Source organism: Ictidomys tridecemlineatus, chromosome 1 (assembly GCF_052094955.1).
Source record: "Ictidomys tridecemlineatus isolate mIctTri1 chromosome 1, mIctTri1.hap1, whole genome shotgun sequence".
In the NCBI taxonomy this organism is placed as follows: Eukaryota; Metazoa; Chordata; class Mammalia; order Rodentia; family Sciuridae; genus Ictidomys; species Ictidomys tridecemlineatus.
This window is the reverse complement of record NC_135477.1, coordinates 211,308,971-211,328,608: the sequence shown is the minus strand read 5'-3', so window position 1 is coordinate 211,328,608 and position 19,638 is coordinate 211,308,971. Positions and strand designations below refer to the sequence as shown.

The following is a 19,638-nucleotide window of genomic DNA, read 5'->3' as shown; positions in this document are numbered from 1 at the left end:
CCTAAATTCCAGACACAATTGAAATGTTCTCTGTTACCATAGAAGTACAGTATTTCTGCAACCTTTGGAAAGGCTCTACAGGGAGATGCATGAGCACCCCAGTCAAGGGATGCTGTGGGCATTTGGAGTGGTGAAATTTGAGGAACGATGATTCCAAAACCACAAGGCCCCACCATTTGTTATTCTCTCTAGTGATGGATTATTTTCCATTTACGATGATTTTCACACATTAATTCGATAGTCATAGGTTTTGGAGTAAGAACCAGGTGACCTTGCTAAAACGTCAGGCACTGTAATAACAGATGACTGGATTCAGATTATTATATAAGCTCCAAGGTCAGAAGCTTGCTTCACTCCCCCACCTCACCCTCTGGTGGTCTAGAAAAAGAACCCAGGGCCTCGTACATGCTAAGCAAGCATTCTACCATTGAGCTACATCATTAGCCATTTTTTTTTTTTAATTTGGAGACAGGATCTCACTAAGTTGTATTTTCTGCCCTTGAACTTATGTTCCTCCTTCCTCATCTTCCCAAATTGCTGGGATTACAAGGCTTGCTTATGCCTTCTTATCATGTGATGAAGTGATTCGAGTTATGATTCCCTATTGTGGCTTTGACTTTGTTCATTTTCTGCAAATTGAATGTGAGACACTTTATATTCTGATGCAATATGGTAATCACTGCCCGGATATAAATTCAGTAATTAAAGTTCCAAAAGGAGTGAATGTATTTAACAATAAAGCTGGGAAAGGATGACGTCTGTAGAGTTATTATTTTAGAGTAGCAGGTTATATCTGGTGCTATAAAAACCTGTGCTCTATGTGGATATTCTAAAAGGATATAGTCTTCTCTTAGGAATACACATGTGATGTAGATGGTTACTTTATGTAAAAAAAATAAAAAGCTTCCCCAAAAGGACTGCTGGTTTAGAATGAGCCAGAGCATCACATTCACTTCAACATTTGCACTCTGGAGCTGTTTTGGGAGTTGTTGTCATTTTCTGTTGGAGGGAAAGTGGGCTTTTTTCATTTTACTTTGTGTTTTTTTTTTTTTTTTGTTTTGTTTTGTTTTGCATTTTAAGTAGAAACATTTTTCCTTTTGTCTTTCTGTTTTGGGAGTTCACCAAACCTGCCAAAGTCTGCTGTGTCTCCCCCAGGTCATAAGTAACCATTAGAATGGGCCTGGGCCAGCTCTGGTTAGCCCTTTTGGGACTACACAACCAACAGCCATTGGATTGTAATTTTAAGGGTGAAAACAATTCCTTCCAGTAACAAACTGTAGAGTTGACATTCTGTGCCTTAATTCTCTTTTTGTGTATCAAGTCAGGTTCTAGGAGAGATGGGTTTGGACTAAAAAAAATAAAATGACATATTGAAGACTTCCTGAAAAAAGACAGTTGGCTGGTATTCCTAGTGGCTGGTGAGTAAGTTAGGGCTAGCTGGCTGGTACTTCCCCACCACGGGTTATCTGGCCTGTCAATTTTTCTACTCTTAACTGCTTGATGCAGCCTTTACAAGACTGTCAGGTGATATGGATGACGGGAATGACTTACTCCCCATCTGTTGTGGCCTGTCCTTCAAGCCCTATGGAATGATGTGGCCTGTTCTAAACTGGGATGTGGAGTTCCTGGATGCCTGCAGTGGCAGAACATCGTTAACTGGCACTCACACAGTGAGCGGGGCTCCTGTTTTAAATCTCTACCCAACTTACCTTCCTCCCCAAGTCACAAGCAGGCCCACCACAGGGCTTGTCATCTGCCTCTTGGAGGCCTGCATTAGAAAGGAGTGGACACAGATACAAAGCCAGACACTATTGCCTCCCCTCATTCCCTACCTTAGTCTCAGGAAAGCTAATCCTTATGTTCTAGGTGGCTTTGGGAAACTCCACTAATTTTTTTACAGGCAGTATACCTCTCAGTAGGCTGTGTTTCTTCCTTAGGGAGGACCTTGCCTTTGGCCTGGCTCCCCACCTCTGTTTCCTGAAACTGGAACCCATTAAGGAGCCCAGACTTGAAACACAAAGGCTTCTTGGAATAGGAGAAGGAAAGAATACTTTTTATTCTCCTACTATAGTTAGAATACCACCAATGAATAGCTCAGTAAATTATTCTGTTATACAGAGTACATTATCATCCCTCTCTGCCTCCCTCCTTTTCTCTTAGGAATTTGACTAGCAATATTTAAAAAGACACTGATTTTTCTTTATCAGGTATACATTTTTCCAGATTAATAAGTTATAGTATTCATGATTAAAAATTTTTGGATACTCAAGCAAAAGCAAGCCTTGTTTCACACTCCCACATTCTTGCCATTAAGAAGTAGTCACTGTCATTACTGTTGAATGTCTTCTTCCAATTCATTTTCTTTGCTTTCTGTATGTTTTAGACATGGCTATATCAGTCTGTGTTTTTTCTTCTTTTTCACCTATCTTTACTTGTGATTTTAGGATTAATATCTCATCTTCTAGTGTAGCCATTTGAAGGGGGATTTTTAGGAGAAGGAGACTAATCATTTATTCTACATTGTCTTTTTTTCAAAAAAGAGGAAAGTCAAAAAAAAGGCAGGTGTTATAAAAAAAGGAGGCAAGTGGTCAGATGACAGAGAACTTCTGCGTGGAGGGACAGTTAGCTAGTTCTAAGGTGGGTGAATGATAGATCCCAAGAGCAAAGTGAACCAGAATCAAGCAGCAGTTGTTGCTGGTTTGGACTGGCTTCTGGATTTTCTGACCTTGATGGCCTTGGGACTTGCATTTCCAAACTTTGATCCTGATTCTAGAGGGTTCATCATTTGATTTTGGCCTACTATGACTGAGAAAGAACTAGGTCTTTACTCTGGGGTAGGTTTTTATAAATACATATTTCATTTGGTACATTAAAAAGCACTTGGAGGACAGAATAACCCCAAAATGAGCCATGCTAAGAAAAGTTGCCAGCCCTATTTCTATCCCTAGATCTTATCAATTTTTTAAAAAAACATTTTAAAAAGATTAGGGAAGGCAGTTTTCTTCATTTCTATACAAATTGATTAACTCTTTCTTTTGGATGAGTGAGACATTCATCTTTTTGAGGTAAAACCATATCTTAAAATAGGGAGCAGAAAACTAATCAAAGTTTTTTCTCTAAGATGAAGTTTTAACAGTTGAAAAATGACTAATTTCTAGAGCAAGGCTGTGACAATGAGGGCCAGAAGGATTAGAGGTTAGGTAGCATTTATAATTAATATACCATTAATTCTTCCTAACTATGGTGCTGAAGTCATTGCCTGTGTCTCCTCCCACCTTTTTTTTTGTCTCTGTCTCGCTCTCTCTTTCAGCCATTACACAAACATTAATTATTGCTTCAACTGGTATTCACCCTAACACAAAATTTTTTAAAGATTATTTTGCAAATGGAACTGTTTATTTTGTTCAGCAATATGTAATATACACATTAAAAAATAACTTCCTGCTGGGAAACTCTTCTGCCACCCCCTACTCTTTTATTTCTCAATGGTAAAATCATTTCTTCGTTAACTATCATTTCTTTCTACATTACTTATTTCAAAAACTGCCTCCATGCTTCAGGAATATTTAACATTCCAGGAATACTTTGCCTACCTGTGTATTGAAATCTTTCTCTGACAGTTGCTTTTCCAGTTTAGATGATCCTGTAGGTTGATTTGTTTTATTTTTCCCTCTAGTTGTTTTTTTAATATGACTACATAGTATTCTGTGAACTTAGCTAGACAGGATTTAATTTATTTATTTATTTGTCCTCCCAGCTACACAAAGTCCATGGCCTCCCTGAACAATAGAACCATTTAAAAATGCAGGGAAATGTTTCCCTCCCCAGATTTCCTGGTTAAAAACTCATGAGAATGTGTCTCTTAGGTCTTGATAACCAGTCCTCTGCTTGAGGCAAGACACTTTAGAAAATGTTGGGGGAGTTGGAGTGGAGGAATAAAGCTATGTATACATCAGAGAAACAAATTTCTTCTTTGAGTTAAAACAAGAAAATCAAGTTAATGGCTGTACTGGTGGAGGGGGACGGGAGTTCACTGTGTCTTATGAAACTGTTTATCACTTGCATTTCCAAACTGCCCTTTCATCCTGATTCTAAATGGTTCATCATTTGATATAGACTGTAAAAAGTCAGTAGAACCTGTTGGTTACCACTCACTTACTTTGTTTCATACTATTTAAAAATACTAAATTTTTGTTTATTTGATTTTTGTTTTGTTTTGTTCTATGGGTCCTGGGATTGAACCTGGGGCCTTCCAAACACTGAGCAAGTGCTTTACCATAAAGCTACATATCCTCAGACCCAAATACTGAATCTTTTATGATACAAAACTAAAAAATTATTTCTTGTCATTTGATGTATATAACATCAAAATTTTGTAGTATTGTACATGAGACAAACTAAATACAAAGTGGTTTGTTCTTTACAGTGTAACTTCACAAGTTCATAAACACTAGTGCCTACAGTGTGTATTGCTAGTTTCTGGGGACACAATCCTCTGAACAGAGATTCTTAATTTAAGGATGTAGAAAACACTGTTTGTTATACAAACAAGCCCTACAATTTTATGATTATACTGTGAATGAAAATATGATGTGACCACAAAGCTGAAAGAGTGACTCACTTGGTGGCTATTGACAGAGTTTCAAGATGGGTTTAGTTATGTTTCATGCGATTTTGCCCTTTCAGTAGGATTTAGGGTTGCTTTAGAAATAGCCAATAGAAGATTTCACATTCATGTCTCTCAAAGTATCCGTGATTTGTTTTCATTACATCGAGGTATCCTAATTCTGATCTTGATGTAGAGTTTAATTTTATATGGGTGAGTTACTCAGGGTCCCTTTCAATATAGAAAGTTTACACAGTAGGGTGCCATCTCTCTATACCATTGAATTTCTGCTTAGAAGTGTTTCCATGGGAAGGTCCAGGATTCCATAACTTTAATAAACAGGAATCCAGAAGCACAATGAACAGGAACTCTCTGAGTCACTGAAGGGAATGCAGACTGAGTTTAGGTTGGGTGTCTGGTGAATACAGTGCAGAGGCGGAGATAGTGTGTTTTTCTGGAACTCGGGGTACTTACTAATAAGGACCAAATCCCAGGCTAGGGATGAATGAGGTCATCTTATTAAACAGAAGGGTGGACTTAGGAGAAGCAAGTGTCCATGCCCATAAGAAGCATGTCAGAGATCTGAAGGCAATTGCACCAGAGTTACACTTTTCCTTAGTAACCAAAAACTTTTTTTGTATGAATTCCTTCCTTGGTTTTAACCTAGTTAATAAGATTTGGTGAGGCCTCTATCTATACACAGACCCTTTTATGCATGTTCTCCTGGAATTTGGGGGCCAAGAATAAGAATAGATGTGAGACTAAAGGAATGACATCTTGAAAAATAAAAGTGCAACAAAAGAATCCAAGATTTGGGGTCACAAGCCTATTCAAGTTGTAAATACATAGGTTTTAAGCTGTTGAGTTTTCTTTGAGATATATTATTTGTAAATACTTCAACCTCTAAAGTAGCTTCATCTGAATAATGCAGGTAGTATACTTTATTATATATTTTAGGTTTTCTGCTGGCTAAATTTGCTTCCTGGTGTGGGAGGGCAATTAGGACTTTTTTCCACCAAGCCAGGGCGTACAAGGATACTTCACATTACAAATCTGATTTCTTATTCCTAAATACTTTCAATCAGTTATCTAGAAATAATAAGAAAAAAAAATAATAAATTAAAAAGCTGCTTTAAAGGGGAGGGGGTGGTGATACAGAATTTTACAACTGATTTGGCAATTCACTAAGAAACAATGGAACAAAAATCTGACACACAATGTGTCAACACAGTTCTCCCCAGTTGGGTCTGGCTAGACTAGCTGGTTAGGGCAGGAATAAGGAAGAAATGCCAGCTGCTCTGGATAATCCATGTGTTGCATCATCTACCTTTGGATTGTTAGCAATACACTGTAGAGGAGCAAATGCCCAATCATGTGCATGTCTCACCTGTGTGTCTACCATGGGCTTGAAAAATGTGTACACAATTGTGTCTTGGGATAAAAAACATTCCTGCTTAATGGGGTATCTGTCCACTGGAGTCAGGCTTGCTGTCTTCATAAAGCCAGTCAGGTGTGAATCTTGATAGCTGTAGCCACCTATTGTACATGATGCTAGTGCTGCAGGGTCAAAATTCTGATTCAGTTGTTATCCCAGAAGTAGTTCCACCTTCATAGGAAGAAAATCATAATTAGCAAGCACTCATGATCTATGTATGAACAGAATGCTGAGATATCAGTTTACCAGAGTAAATGTCATTATTGGACCTGGGCCCCTTAAAGTTCTCAGTCTCTGCTTTGTACACCATCTAGCAAAATAATTAAAAGCATAGATTCTGAAGGCAAACTGTCTTGGCATCCTAGTTTTTCTCCACTTAATATTTGTGCCATCATGGAAGTTATAGAACTTCTCAGTACTTCAGTTTTCATATCTATGTATCTAAAAGCAAGTTTTACCTTACAAGATCATCAGGAAAATTAAACCATTGCTTGGAGTATAGTAAATACCTCGTTTATAATATCAGCTGTTATTATTATTGTTTTATTTCTTTTTGAACATACCCGTCTGTGAAGTTCATCAGAAGATTGTTTGGGCAATATGGAAGCATAGAAAGATATGTGAGATACCTTAAATGATTGAAGGCACTGTCTAAGCTGAGCTGATGCACATAGTTTTGACAGTTGGTCTGAAACCCTGAAATCCACTGGGTGCAGTCCCCTGAATATTGTTCCATCTTGAAGCCTTTGGCAAGTGCTTGAGTGAATACTCTGAGCTTGGGGTTAAGCTTTATTTCTTTATTTCTGTTTCTAAAGCCAACAAGTCCCCTTTCTTACTGACACATTCTGCCTATAATGAAGTTAATATTTGTATTTACTATGGAGTCTTGCTGCCTGAGTTAGCCTTTTTAGTTCTTGCATAATTCATTGTTTTTGATTGGGCAGTGATACACTTCTTATTCCACAATCCATGAAGGAAAGCCTTAGTGTGACATTTCTAAGCATGCAAGTATCATGCATGAGAGAATGTGTGCTAGAGAGAGACAGTCCACATGCTTTATTTGTAACAGTTAATATTTATAGGCATTTTCTGTGGGCTAGGCACTATGTTAATTTCTTTACATACTTTATCTCATCTAATCTCCATGTAGCCCTCTGTGGTAATTGATATTCTTATCCTTATTCTACGGATCAGTAAATTGAGGTTCAGGGGGAGTTGGAATTTGAAACCAGGTCTACTGATGGCAAGTGTTCAAATCCATTATGTCTAAAATGGAACTTAACCCTGTCTTTGTGGGAGAGAATTATTATGCCTTCACATAAGAAGTGGTTAAATGTATGTATATATCTAAAGCAGTTGCTAACTTTGAAGTGTCCTGGTTGTGGAAGCCACATGACCCCTCTTCTTAGGCTCTGTTTGCCACTAATTAGTGGTGTTTCCTTGGCAAATCACCACATCTTTTTTCTGCCCATAAATGACAATAGCAAGTAGCACTGATTATCCAGAATGAATGCAGAACAATTTACAGGCCAGTGTCTTCTGGTATCTCCCCAGTCTTCTTGTCTTTAGCAACAGAACAGGTTCCTTGTGGCCAATTTCATCTTGGCAAAATGAGAGAATGACTAAGAAAACATCAGTGAATGCAAATGAGGAAAGAAAAAGACATCTGTCAAGTTAATTAAGGGAAAACATTCCTTTGCCCTCTTGTTTGTTTGTTTTTTCCCCCCTGAGCTTTCCCTAAGGTGAGCTATTCACTATTCTTCTTTTCTTAGAGTGCCACTTCCCTTTCATGTTGGGAACAAATGGGAGGGGGACTAAGCACTAAAGTAGGGGGTAAACACACAACTTATTTTAATATACACTTGGCAGTTTTCCTATTGCTTCTCCATTTAGGAAACATTTCCTTCTACTTCTGCCATTATCCCAGCTTTGACATTCATGTCATTAGCAGAATGTCATTTTGCAAGATACTGAATTAGGAGCAGCTAGCACCAAAATGCAATGAACAGAAAGAGACTGGCTCCTTGCCACATGACTTTGCCTCACAGAAAAGAACAAAGTGGAGCTCTGATGCCGCTGTGCACGTTTGCATGTTTGTGTTCTGGTGGTGGAGGCACATGGAACGGGGCAGTGCACTTGTGGGCACAGCAGTGTGCCAGACTGCCATACAAAAGCAAAATGCTTTAAAGCTGGAAGGTGTTCAACAGCCATGCTGTTCATTCCGGGCTGAAATAAATTTCTATTGAGTGTCATGCAAATGGAGATTCTGTAGCCCCAGAAGTAATCTTCTCTCACTTTTGTGGGTCAGAATGGAGTGGTCTTGGAGTCCTTGCAGCCCGAGAGAGGAAACGGACCTTTGTATTTTGGGGGAGGAAACAGCTTTTTATTTTGGGGGGCTGGTGTTTAGCGGTGTAGCTAAAGTATACATAGACTAAAATACATTCACTAAGTATTTCTAGGTGTGTGTAGCAAGTTAAACTGAGATTTAATTTCTGTTTGGACAATGTTGAAATGAGTAAAACAGTAGTATGCTACCTCAGTGATTAATGCACACTCCCCCACACATGCATATATACATACATATATAAATATACACATATATACCTATGTGTGTGCATTCCTCAAATAAGATTTGAGGGGCTGCAGATGTAGATTAGTGGTAAAGCGCTTGCCTAGCATGTGTGAGGCACTGAGTTTGATCCTCAGCACTACATAAAAATAAATAAATAAATGTATTGTATCCGTCTACAACTAAAAAAAAAAAAAAATTAAAAAGAATTGACTAAATGTACAATCCCACCCTTTAAAGCCAAGGACCATTTATTGAAACAACTAAAAGTAGATGATATTCTGAGGAAAAAAAGTTAATAGTAAAATTTACTATGATATATCCAAAAAGGCTGAAGGAACATTAGATTTAAACTATTGTATTTTTTTCTGGTTTGGTGTACAACCACCACATTCTAAGATCTTTTTAAAGATTTATAGCCTTATCATTGGCCAATTAGTATAATCAATGCCAGTAAATTAATTAAAGTCATTTTTACAGTAGCACTTCAACCTTGGTTTCTGCTACTTGGGAAAAGATATATATCAGGATCTTTTATATATTTATATTGAGTCCAAAACATAGGGTTTACAAAAAAAAAAAAAAACAACAAAAAACAATAACTTGTTTATGTCACACTTATCTTCTTTCCCCAGCAACACATAGTCGTATTAGAAGGAGGGTTGGTTTGTGCTTTGTTTTTTTCATGAACTGCCCAGTATGTTTGCAGCCTTCTCTTTGGGGCCTGACTACAACTGCCCTGTGTGCAATGGAAGGCAGTTGTCTCATAGCCATTGAACCCTGACCTTCCAACCATTTACAAAACTGGCTCCACCACCTCCATCCCTCCTCCAACTTTTACTCCTTGTCACTTTGATAGCCCTGTCACAGGTGGGCCCAGCCAGGAGATAGCCAGCCTTTTCCCTTGCAGAGCAGATTAGACCATAGGAATTTGGAATGAGACCAGACCATCTTTGGGCCAGCATCAGCCTGTAGAGCACTATCCGAAGAAAGGGCACCATGCCCTTCAGCTCTTAGATCAGAGGTAAGACCTAGCCAATCCAGTGTTCTTCCCACCCTCATTCCAAGTCTGAACACTATCTCAGGTCTTTGATCTTTGTGTGCTTTTATTATTCTTAAATCCCAGTCATTGACTTTCCTAGCCTCTAAATACCCTCCTGTAAATAGATGGTCATCCATAATGATTATTTGTGGGATGGGCATGCAGGGTAGGCACCTTTGATAATTCACGTTGCAAATAAATTGTTCTAAAAATTTCACAGGTTTTGAGACTCAGCTCCCTCACATTTTCATTATTTTTTCTCTCTTAACATTTTTAGCAGTTGAATCTACCCTGCTACTATAAATCACATCAAATCACCCCTGGTTCCAACATGGTTTGATATTGTTTTATGCCCCTTTTAACTCACTATCATTTTGTCCAGACTTATGTGTAAAACATACAGTGATGAAAACGTCTAGTGAGATGGTTCATATCCTGTATCTAGCAACACAGATATCCTCATCTCTTTGTGTTTTCTTAGTTATATCCAAAAATGTGCTCGATTCAGTAGAAGTAAATATGTTATAATATAATCCTTTATCAGTTTAATATAATAAATTTGACTATGTTTGTCCTCCAGGTTTAATTATGAATGTGTTGGGCTGGAGTTGTGGCTCAATGGTGGAGCTCTTGCCTAGCACATGTGAGGCAATGGGTTCTATCTTCAGTACTTCATTATAAAAATGAATAAAAGGAATACAGTTATTGTGTCCACTTACAACTAAAAATATTTTTTAAAATATGAACTTGTTAAAGTTAGAAAATATTTTGATCTGGTTATTCAAAACTTAAATGTATCTTGGGGCTGGGATATAGCTCAGTGGTGGAGCGTACACTTAAGCATGCACAAGGTCTTGGGTTCAATGCCCAGCACTGACCTGCCCCTGCCTGCCCCCTGCCAATTTGTTTTAAATGTATCTCTATTCAAATCATTTTTATTTTCTTTATTTTTCTGGGTATTCAAAGAAATTAATTATGATATAAAACATGATTCTTAACCTTAAGGAACTTTTATCCCCCTTTCAAGATTGCAAACTCCATGCTGAATGATGTTGAATGAAAGGGTGACCACAGAGGGATAATCTTCACCTTGATCGCTGTGGTAGAACATGGTGGATGTCACTTATCATTAGTTACATGCTGATAGTATGACAGCAAAGCTCACCATGTCAGCTACATCTAAATAAGTATGTGAAAATGTCCATCTGTGAAGTAACCATGAAGTGGAGAATAACTTAGAAGAAATAACATTTTTTAAACATTTATTTTTTAGAAGCAGTTGAACACAATACCTTTATTTGATTTATATTTTTATGTGGTGCTGAGGATCAAACCCAGGGCCTCCCACATGCTAGACGAGCGCTCTACCGCTGAGCCATAATCACAGCCCAGAAATATTTTTTTTTTAAATGCATTTATGGCTGGGTGGGGTAGTGTACTTCTGTAATCCCAGCAGCTAGGGAGGCTGAGGCAGGAAGATCAAGAGTTCAAAGCCAGTCTCAGCAAAAGTGAGGCACTAAACAACTTAGTGAGACCCTGCCTCTAAATAAAATACAGAATAGGGCTGGGGATGTGGCTCAATGGTCAAGTGCCCTTGAGTTCAATCCCTGGTATCCCCCCTCCAAAAAAAAAGAAAGTATTTGTGACAGGCAATTTCTATAGATTAAGAGATTATTTAAAGAAATCCTGTGAACCTTCATAGGGTGAAATTTATGATGTAGATTTACTGATGGGTAATTTTCAGTGCTTAGTATATACTGTGAAATTCTAGTGTTTGTTTATTATGAAAACACATTCAAAAGCTGGTTGTGAATTTATCTTACACTTCAGATAGCAACAAATTTTTGTTGTACCTCTCTTCCAGATTTTGCTTAGAATGTAGTTATCTGTGAATCAATCTTCTATTTTAAACACTTTGAGAGTATCTTCATTTTCTTATCTCCCATAGTATTTTGTCCATAGGAAAAGGCTCTCCATATATATTTGTCACATTGGATAGTGACTTACTAACATCTGCCTGTTCAGCTTTTTCTTTTTCTTCTATGAAGACAGAAAATTGGGCCAGACCTCTCTGAGTTTTTCTTAATGGATTAGTATTTCTAAGAGCATTATAAAGGCTGTGTGTGTGTGTGTGTGTGTGTGTGTGTGTGTGTGTACACATATACATGCAGGCATATATGTACATATATCTATGTGTATAGGTTATCTTTTACTATATATACATACATATATATTCCTATTCATTTTCCTCAGAATTTTTGAAATCTCCAAAGACCTATACTTCACTTTGTAATTATCCTAAATTTTTTTTCTTAGGTGAAAACAGCATGAGCAACCATTCATCCCTACTATAATTAATGCCTTTAAAAAGAGCTTTTTCTACTAATGGAAAAGTTTAGTTAGGTATCAAGCCAACCATGTCAACAATTACATCACCCTGATAACTATGAACTAGGTTATTAGTTCATGCAAATATGCAAAAGCACTGGAGCTTGGTAGTTGTTGCAGAATCAGCACTTGCTGATTCACCAGTGCTTTGGAGTCTGTACAAAGAATATGGACTAATATGTAATGTTTGCATTGAATTCTGTGGCCATTTTTGTTCAGATTTTTAAAATAAAATGATCTATTTAAAACAGAATTATAGGCAATGAGAGTGCATTTGGGATGCACATCAACTTCACTTCCAAACTGGTCTTCAACTATCAATTTAGCAGCTGGAATGATCCTTTTAAAACAGAAGTCAAACTGTGTTCAAAACTCTTCCAAGAGCTTCCTTTTTCACTCAGACTAAAAATCAGACTTTGTACTGTGGCCTGCAAGATGCCAAGATGTGCCTTTTGTCTTTCCTCTCTGCTCTGGTCTTCTGGACACCCCCCTCCCCTAAACACACACACACACACACACACACACACACACACACACACACACACACACTTCTGCCTCAGTGGTCTGCTTGCTGTTTTGGCAGCCCTCATGCTTCAGGGCATTTGCTCCTATTGCACTTTCACTTCCTCACTTTCTGGTTTTCCCAAATATCACCTCCCCAGAGAGGCCTTTCTTGAACACCTGTTTAACATCTGAACTTCCCACTCCAGTACTTCCTACCGACATCTGCCTTACTCTTCCTCTATCACCATCTCACACAGTATATATATATATATTACTAATTTATTGTGTTTACTATCTGCTTCCCTCCCAAAATGAGGCCAGGCATTTTTGTCTGTTCAGAATAGTGCCTAGCATTTCCTAGGCACTCGAAAAGTAATTTGCTGAATGATTTAATGAAAGCCTGAAGGAACCTGGATTTTAGGGGCCATAGGAAAGACACCAACAATCCCTAACTTCATAAGCTACAAAGCATATGTGACAGAGACAGAAATAGTAAAGCTTTGTTCTCTGCTGCCTTTAAGAAGTAATAGTGCTTATTTGGCCAGCCATGAGGTGTGATCTTGTGTTGTTCAGGAACAGTGGTGGAAATGTTGACTTAAATGCCCTGAGAAAGGAGTGATTGATTTACATGAGGAAGACAAGTTACTTCTGGGAAAATTAAGCAAAGGCAAACTTAGAGATTTGGGGAGGCAGCAATAGGCAGAATTTAGGGAAGAAGTATCCAAAGAAGATTTTAAGGAAGATTTTCTTGCATGATACAATTTTTCTTTCAAGTACAGCTCTTATTAAAGATATTTTGCAAGGCTTTTGCAATTAGATTTACAAATTCACAGTCCTAGATATTTAAGGTTGCAAAGAGGAAAAAGAAATGTCCACAATATGTAATTTTAGAACATTTAAGAATCCTAAAAGTCTTAAAATGTGTCAAATGAATAATTTAAAAAAGAAATGAATTAGACCCATATTTATGTTGCCATGGTTAAATCTCAAAATATAACATTGAGTAGAAAAAAGATAGTTATAGAATATCTATAATGTAATGTGCATGCTAAAGTATAATTTATCCAAAATTCAGAAACCTTACAGTCATACAAAATGAACACATGTGAAAGATTTAATTTAAAGTATTAATTAATTAGAACAGTAGTAATATATTAAAGTAGATCAAAGGAAATTAAAAAAAAACATATATGAGCATATATGTGAAGTCAAGGATTATGAAATGAATTGCTTGTGGATGCAAAACTGGTTAATATCTTATAACATTGTGATATTAAAGGTTTGAGGTCATCTTTCTATATTGGAGGTTGTCAGTTGTATCTCCACCAGGCAAAAATTATTTATCTAATTATGGACAAGAATCATTAGCATTACTATCAGTTATCTAGGACTTAACTTTTAACCCTGACAGTTTTAAAATAGCCAAGTCAACAGAAAGGCACTGAAATATGTTGTCTTTAAGAGAAATCCATTATTTATTTTTTTTGCACAATTCCCAGTCTTTTTGATTTTTCCTGATATGTGATTTCACTAGTTAAAATGTAAAATTGTACTCATTCTGCTCATTGTACATATACATTGTACATATCTGCTCATTGTACATATGCTACAGTAGTACCAAAAATGAATGGGAAAGCTATAAGCCAAAGTTCTTTGAGTACTTGCCCATTTGGAGGATGGAAGAAGTTACTGGTTTGAATACCAAAAATCACATTTTCTCTATCTTTAATATTTCTCTGTGTGTGTGTACATATATATATGATAAATGTATACAATAATATATACATATTTACAGAAATACATATGTGAATGTATATATTTCTATAAATAGAAACATGTATCTGATATATATGGTATGATACCTTTATGTAGGTAGATATAGGTATAATATATGTATTTACATATATGTATATGAAACATATTTATTACAGTATGATAAATGATATAGTTGTTCATTTCAGAGTGGTGGGGATTGTTGGATTATTTTTATATCTTTAAAAAATTTCTTAGTCAAAAAAATTATTTATGACTTTCTCTCATGTGGTCCAAGCACTTCATTGTAAATGTGTAGAAACTAAAATTTACCTATCTTATCACATTTATGCAGCTATTCATTAGACAATTTTTGTCTTCTGGGCCTGCTGTTTCCTCTATTTCAACCTTATTCTCTGTTTAAGAAATATTCAAGTGTTCAGATTCAACTGTGGTTTTAGGTCATGGTTAGCAAGTGTTCACGGATGGTAAAGCTTTGGTTTATAATTGGTCTCCTGTGAAAATTTGTCAGAATTTTTATCAAGATGAAATAGTAAATTGTAGATTTGCTTCCCATTATAGGGACTCTTCTTGTTTAATCCACTGTCATTACTGCCCTTCAGTGGCACTTTGTCATGTGTTGTAGGTAGTATTGACCTTTTAAGCCACCTGTGAAGGTGGTGCTGACTGCTCTTGGGGGGGGGGGTTTCCCCTTCTCATTTGTCTTGCCATAATCAACATGCTGAATGTTCAGTTAAAATTAAATGGGATTCCAGCTACTTAGTACATTGTAGAAGGCCACATCCTGCTGAGCTTCACAACTTTTAGAGAGTCAGTAGGAAATGGTTAACAGGTTCTTTTGTCAAAAGACATGTGAGAGATGTCAAAAACAGAACCTGCCAAACCTTTCTTATAGAGCCCTGAGCTTAAGGACAATTTAGGCAAAAATGGAATGTGGGTTGGTTTGGACCAAGAATTCCTACCCTCCTTCCATAACCCTCCGTCCATCAGCTTATTAGCCCTTACTCCTCTTTGTGCTCACTCCAAGTCAGGCTTGACTTAGATGATGAAATGCATGAGCTGTCTTTTCATCTTCCAAGCAAATGGAATATGCTGTTTGCAGTAATTAAGAGAATGAGGAGCTCATTGTGCAACTGCTTTGGTGATGGTGACAGTGAACTTGAGGAGCAGGGGTGGTGTCCTGTTTAATCTTTACCTCACCTGACCAAGCAAAACCATGCAAACAAATACAACACTTCCTTGTGGTGGCTTCACATCACTCTCCAGTGCCCTTCAGACTGTGACACTCCTACACACAGTGTTCTGCCTCATCGGCTTTCCTCCCTACCCTCCAGGGACAGCCAGTCATACCAAAACACTCATCCTCTGTCCACCTTCCCATTCTTCTCAGACCCTCAATCCATGGTTGGTAGGGCACACTTCTTGTGCCCTGTGTAGGAGCCTTGTTTCTGTGCCTTTTAGTTGTCCCTGGGTGGATCTTTCCAGGGAGGAACCAGATGAATGAGGTAGGAAGTGCTTTCTTGTGATTATCAGTTCTAGTCCTAATCCATTGTTTACCTTTGTCTCAAATTGCATATGGCTGTCTTCTCTGCCTAACTCTGGTTTTATAAGAAAAGAATCCATGCCATTGTGTAAATAGGACAATGAGAGTCACCTTCCAAATTCAGAGAACAAACTGGGCATGTTCTCCACAGGAACAATAAGTCTTTCCATGTGAATTCAAGTAGAGAGGACTAAGAGGAAGAAGCACTTTGTGAAAAGAGGGTGTTTGACTTTGAGATTGGATTATGGGCAGGGCAAACGGACTCTACTCCTCCTTGGGTGAGGCTGAATGAACACATTTGAGGATGGAATGCTGAAACTTGAGTTCATTACTCAGGTTTCTTTAGTGTTGTTTTTGTGGTCATACACCTATGTCCCTAATGGAGAAAACTTTTTATGAGGCCAAATGTTAGAAATAGGATAAATTACGAGAGAGTTCTGCTAAAGAAGTGGCATTGTTTTGTTTTACCTGACAGGTCGTCCCCTGTTTTTCCCTTAAGTAACTCTGCCCAAGAAAAGCAAGCCAGAATTGACTTAGTCATGCTGGTGAAAGGGAAGAAATGTTTATTTTGCCTAAATGATGCTTCCATTATTTTATCATTTCATGGATAAATGAGTAGGTGTGGTCATGAACACCTGGGGAACCTGCCTCATGCTTGAATGCCTTAAGCTTCTCCTTTCCTGGGCAGAAAAATGCATGATACCTAGATGAATAAATAATCACCATAGAGTTCAGTGCAGCAATTTTCACCATTGAGAAAATGACATGAACAATCAAAGCACACTACATTTGTTATTATTAATGGAGGTAGTACCCTGTATTGTGTAATTTATGCAAATACTCAAAGGGCCAGCCCACCTGGGATTCAATGCAGATTGTAGAGCTGGGTATAGCTCTAGCATGCACAAGGCCCTGGGTTCAATCCCCAGTACCCCCCCCCCCCACGCACACACATATTGCATTTCATTTATTAGGTATCAGCTACCTAGAGCAATAAGATTAGGTTATACTCAGAAGTACTAGAAGTGGTAGTTTTGAGATAGACAGACCTTCCCCTCCCCCACTTGGATATTCCATAGAACATCTCAGTAGAGTCCCAAATTTAAAAAGTATTAATATATATACAGATCTAGGTATTGGGGCTTAAGTGCAGTATAAAATGCCCCTTTACCCTAAGAATGTTAGCAACAAATTGTTTTATGAGCCCAAGCTCCTAATTCTTTTTTTTTAATATTTATTTTTTAGTTTCAAGTGGGCACAATATTTTATTTTTATGTGATGCTGAGGATCAAACCCAGTGCCTTACACATGGGAGGCAAGTGTTCTTCTACTTAAGCCACAACCTCAGCCCCTATTTCTTCTTTTTTGTTGTTTTTGTTTTTTTCAAGAATTTATTTTATTTTTTATTAGTAGAATATATTTTGACATACTTACATGGAATATAACTTCCCATTCTTATGATTGTACATGATGCGGAGTCACATTGGTCGTGTGTAAGTATAGAGATTTATTTCATGTACACATGAAAATCAGGTTTGTTCTGTATTCTATAAACTCTGGTTTTGTTATTTGGGGGGCATTTCATGTTTGATAGCTCCCTGTTTGACTTTTGAGATTTAAGAAAGTTCCAAGTCTGTGATAATTTTAATGCCATCCCTAGCTTCATGTTGAAGATTGATGGATTATCGAAGGCACTTTTGATTGTATAGTGTGCTCAGATTATTCATGGCATTTGTCAGTGAGCTATGCCTCCAATTATTTAAATAAAACCCATCTTCAGGTTTTACTTATACATTTATTTGTGAGATTCTTTTGGATCATATTTTTGGATTACAGTTGCATCTTTTTTTGATAGACTTTAACTGGTACAATTGTGACATTTTTGTTTATGTTTTTATTTTTTTCTGAATCTGAATTGTTGGCTATTTTGCTTTCTGGGTTTTTGTATATGGTTCTTCGGAAACTTCAATTGTTAAAGGTTTTCCTGAAACAATGTCATATTTCACTGGATAAGATGGTCATTGGATTGCTACTGATATTGATACAGATATCTTATTTATTTTATTTTTATGTATAAACATTAATAATGAAATGTTAAGAAATATTTATGAATTATATAGATAAAATACTAAATATATAGAATACAAATAGTCATTTCAAAAATAATTAACCCGATTTTCAGTTTATTTGCTCAAACAAGGTTGCTAAGATTTCCAGGATATAAGTTTGTCATTTATAATTTGTTTTATTAACATCAGCAAGTTAATAAGTCTAGTATTCCATTACTGAAATGGAATGAGACATTAATTTAACACTAAATATATTATATAGTATCTTTTAAAAACAATCAGACTATTTGATTTAATGATGATGAATTTAGTAGGTTGAATACAGTTCTTGATAGATGAGTTGATAATATCACAATTCACCTTCATAATTAAGTATCAAGGCTAAGTAAACATGATCATAATTAAACTCCGATAATACTAGAAAATGTTGATTGCTACAGTCAGGAAAATAAAAAATTTCAGCCTGACCTTAAGAAATTATGAATGTGAATGTTGACAAATGATAATAAGGAGCAAACACCTAAGAAAGAGGACAGGCTCCCAAGTCAATATTGCTAGAAGAAATTGAGTTTGGGTTTGAAATGTATTCCTTGAATATTTAGAAATTTCCCTTTTGAATATTTTATCCAGACCCTGAAATGTGTCAACTCTTGTACGTATTAGGGGTCAGGGGAACATTCCTGTTTCTGGAACCTGGCATAACTGAGGCCTGGCCTGAATAATAATAGCATCACACTAAACTGTTAATGATGGTTGAGGGCAGCCCAGTAGGGGATGGTGGAGTCTTGACACCCTGAACACTGTTACAGAGGAGGTGAGGGAAGGTGGGGGGTTATCCCCTTTTTCTAACTACTGTACTGGTGATGGAGAACAAAGTGCCCATCTGCACTGAAGGAGATCCAAAGTGAGATAATAACCACTTCACTGTCAATGGTTTTGTGTTTGCCTATTCTTTGAGCCTTGAGAAGGTTACTTTGGAATTGAGTTAGCCATTTTTTAACCTTCTACTAGCAGAGACAGAAAAAGTGCTTTGTGGCCATGTATAGTAATTTATTTCTATTTCCTGGGTATTCAAGATACAACCAGTAGCTAGCATGCTTATAAAGGGTCATCAGTATTATCTGAAAGGTTCTAGAATCTTTGTGATTCCAAAACATGTACCTTAATGAAAAATTTGAATTCAGTGTGCAAGATGAAAAATGAATGAGTGGTGAAGAACATTTATCTTAGGCATCGGCTGTGCTATTGACAAAAGGCACAAATAAGAAATTTGTCTAAATAATTAGATTTTTAATTAGTGCATCATTGTAAGATTAATGTCATTGCGCTTCATTGCATGTAATTTTCTATTAGAAATTTCATGTCAACAAAGATGCTACCTGTGGTTTGCTGATTTGCATCCTTAATTTATCACTTGTGCATATGGCATGTCACATATTTGCAGACGGGAGCTGAAAGAAGGCATGTGATTGTAGCTTCACTGGCAGTGAGGAATATTGATGGTGTTATGCTATATGAATGCATTACAGTTTCTAATATTCAGTTGACTGCCATCCCTTGAAGATTAGTGGATACTTAGTAATTTGCAGTAATGTTAGCAATAGCATGAGCAAATATTCCAGGTGGTTCAAACTAGTCTGTTCCTCCCTTGGACATGCTTGAACATTGTTAGTGCTATATTCTCCCTTAAAACTAGTTTTTCTTTTGAA

The 19,638-nt window shown here is 37.0% G+C and overlaps 1 protein-coding gene across 14 annotated transcripts in view; it reads left to right on the top strand.

Moving 5' to 3' along the window:
• The window catches only part of Mast4 (microtubule associated serine/threonine kinase family member 4), a 554,645-nt gene that overhangs the window by 422,397 nt on the left and 112,610 nt on the right, over positions 1-19,638 (top strand). The window lies entirely within an intron of this gene.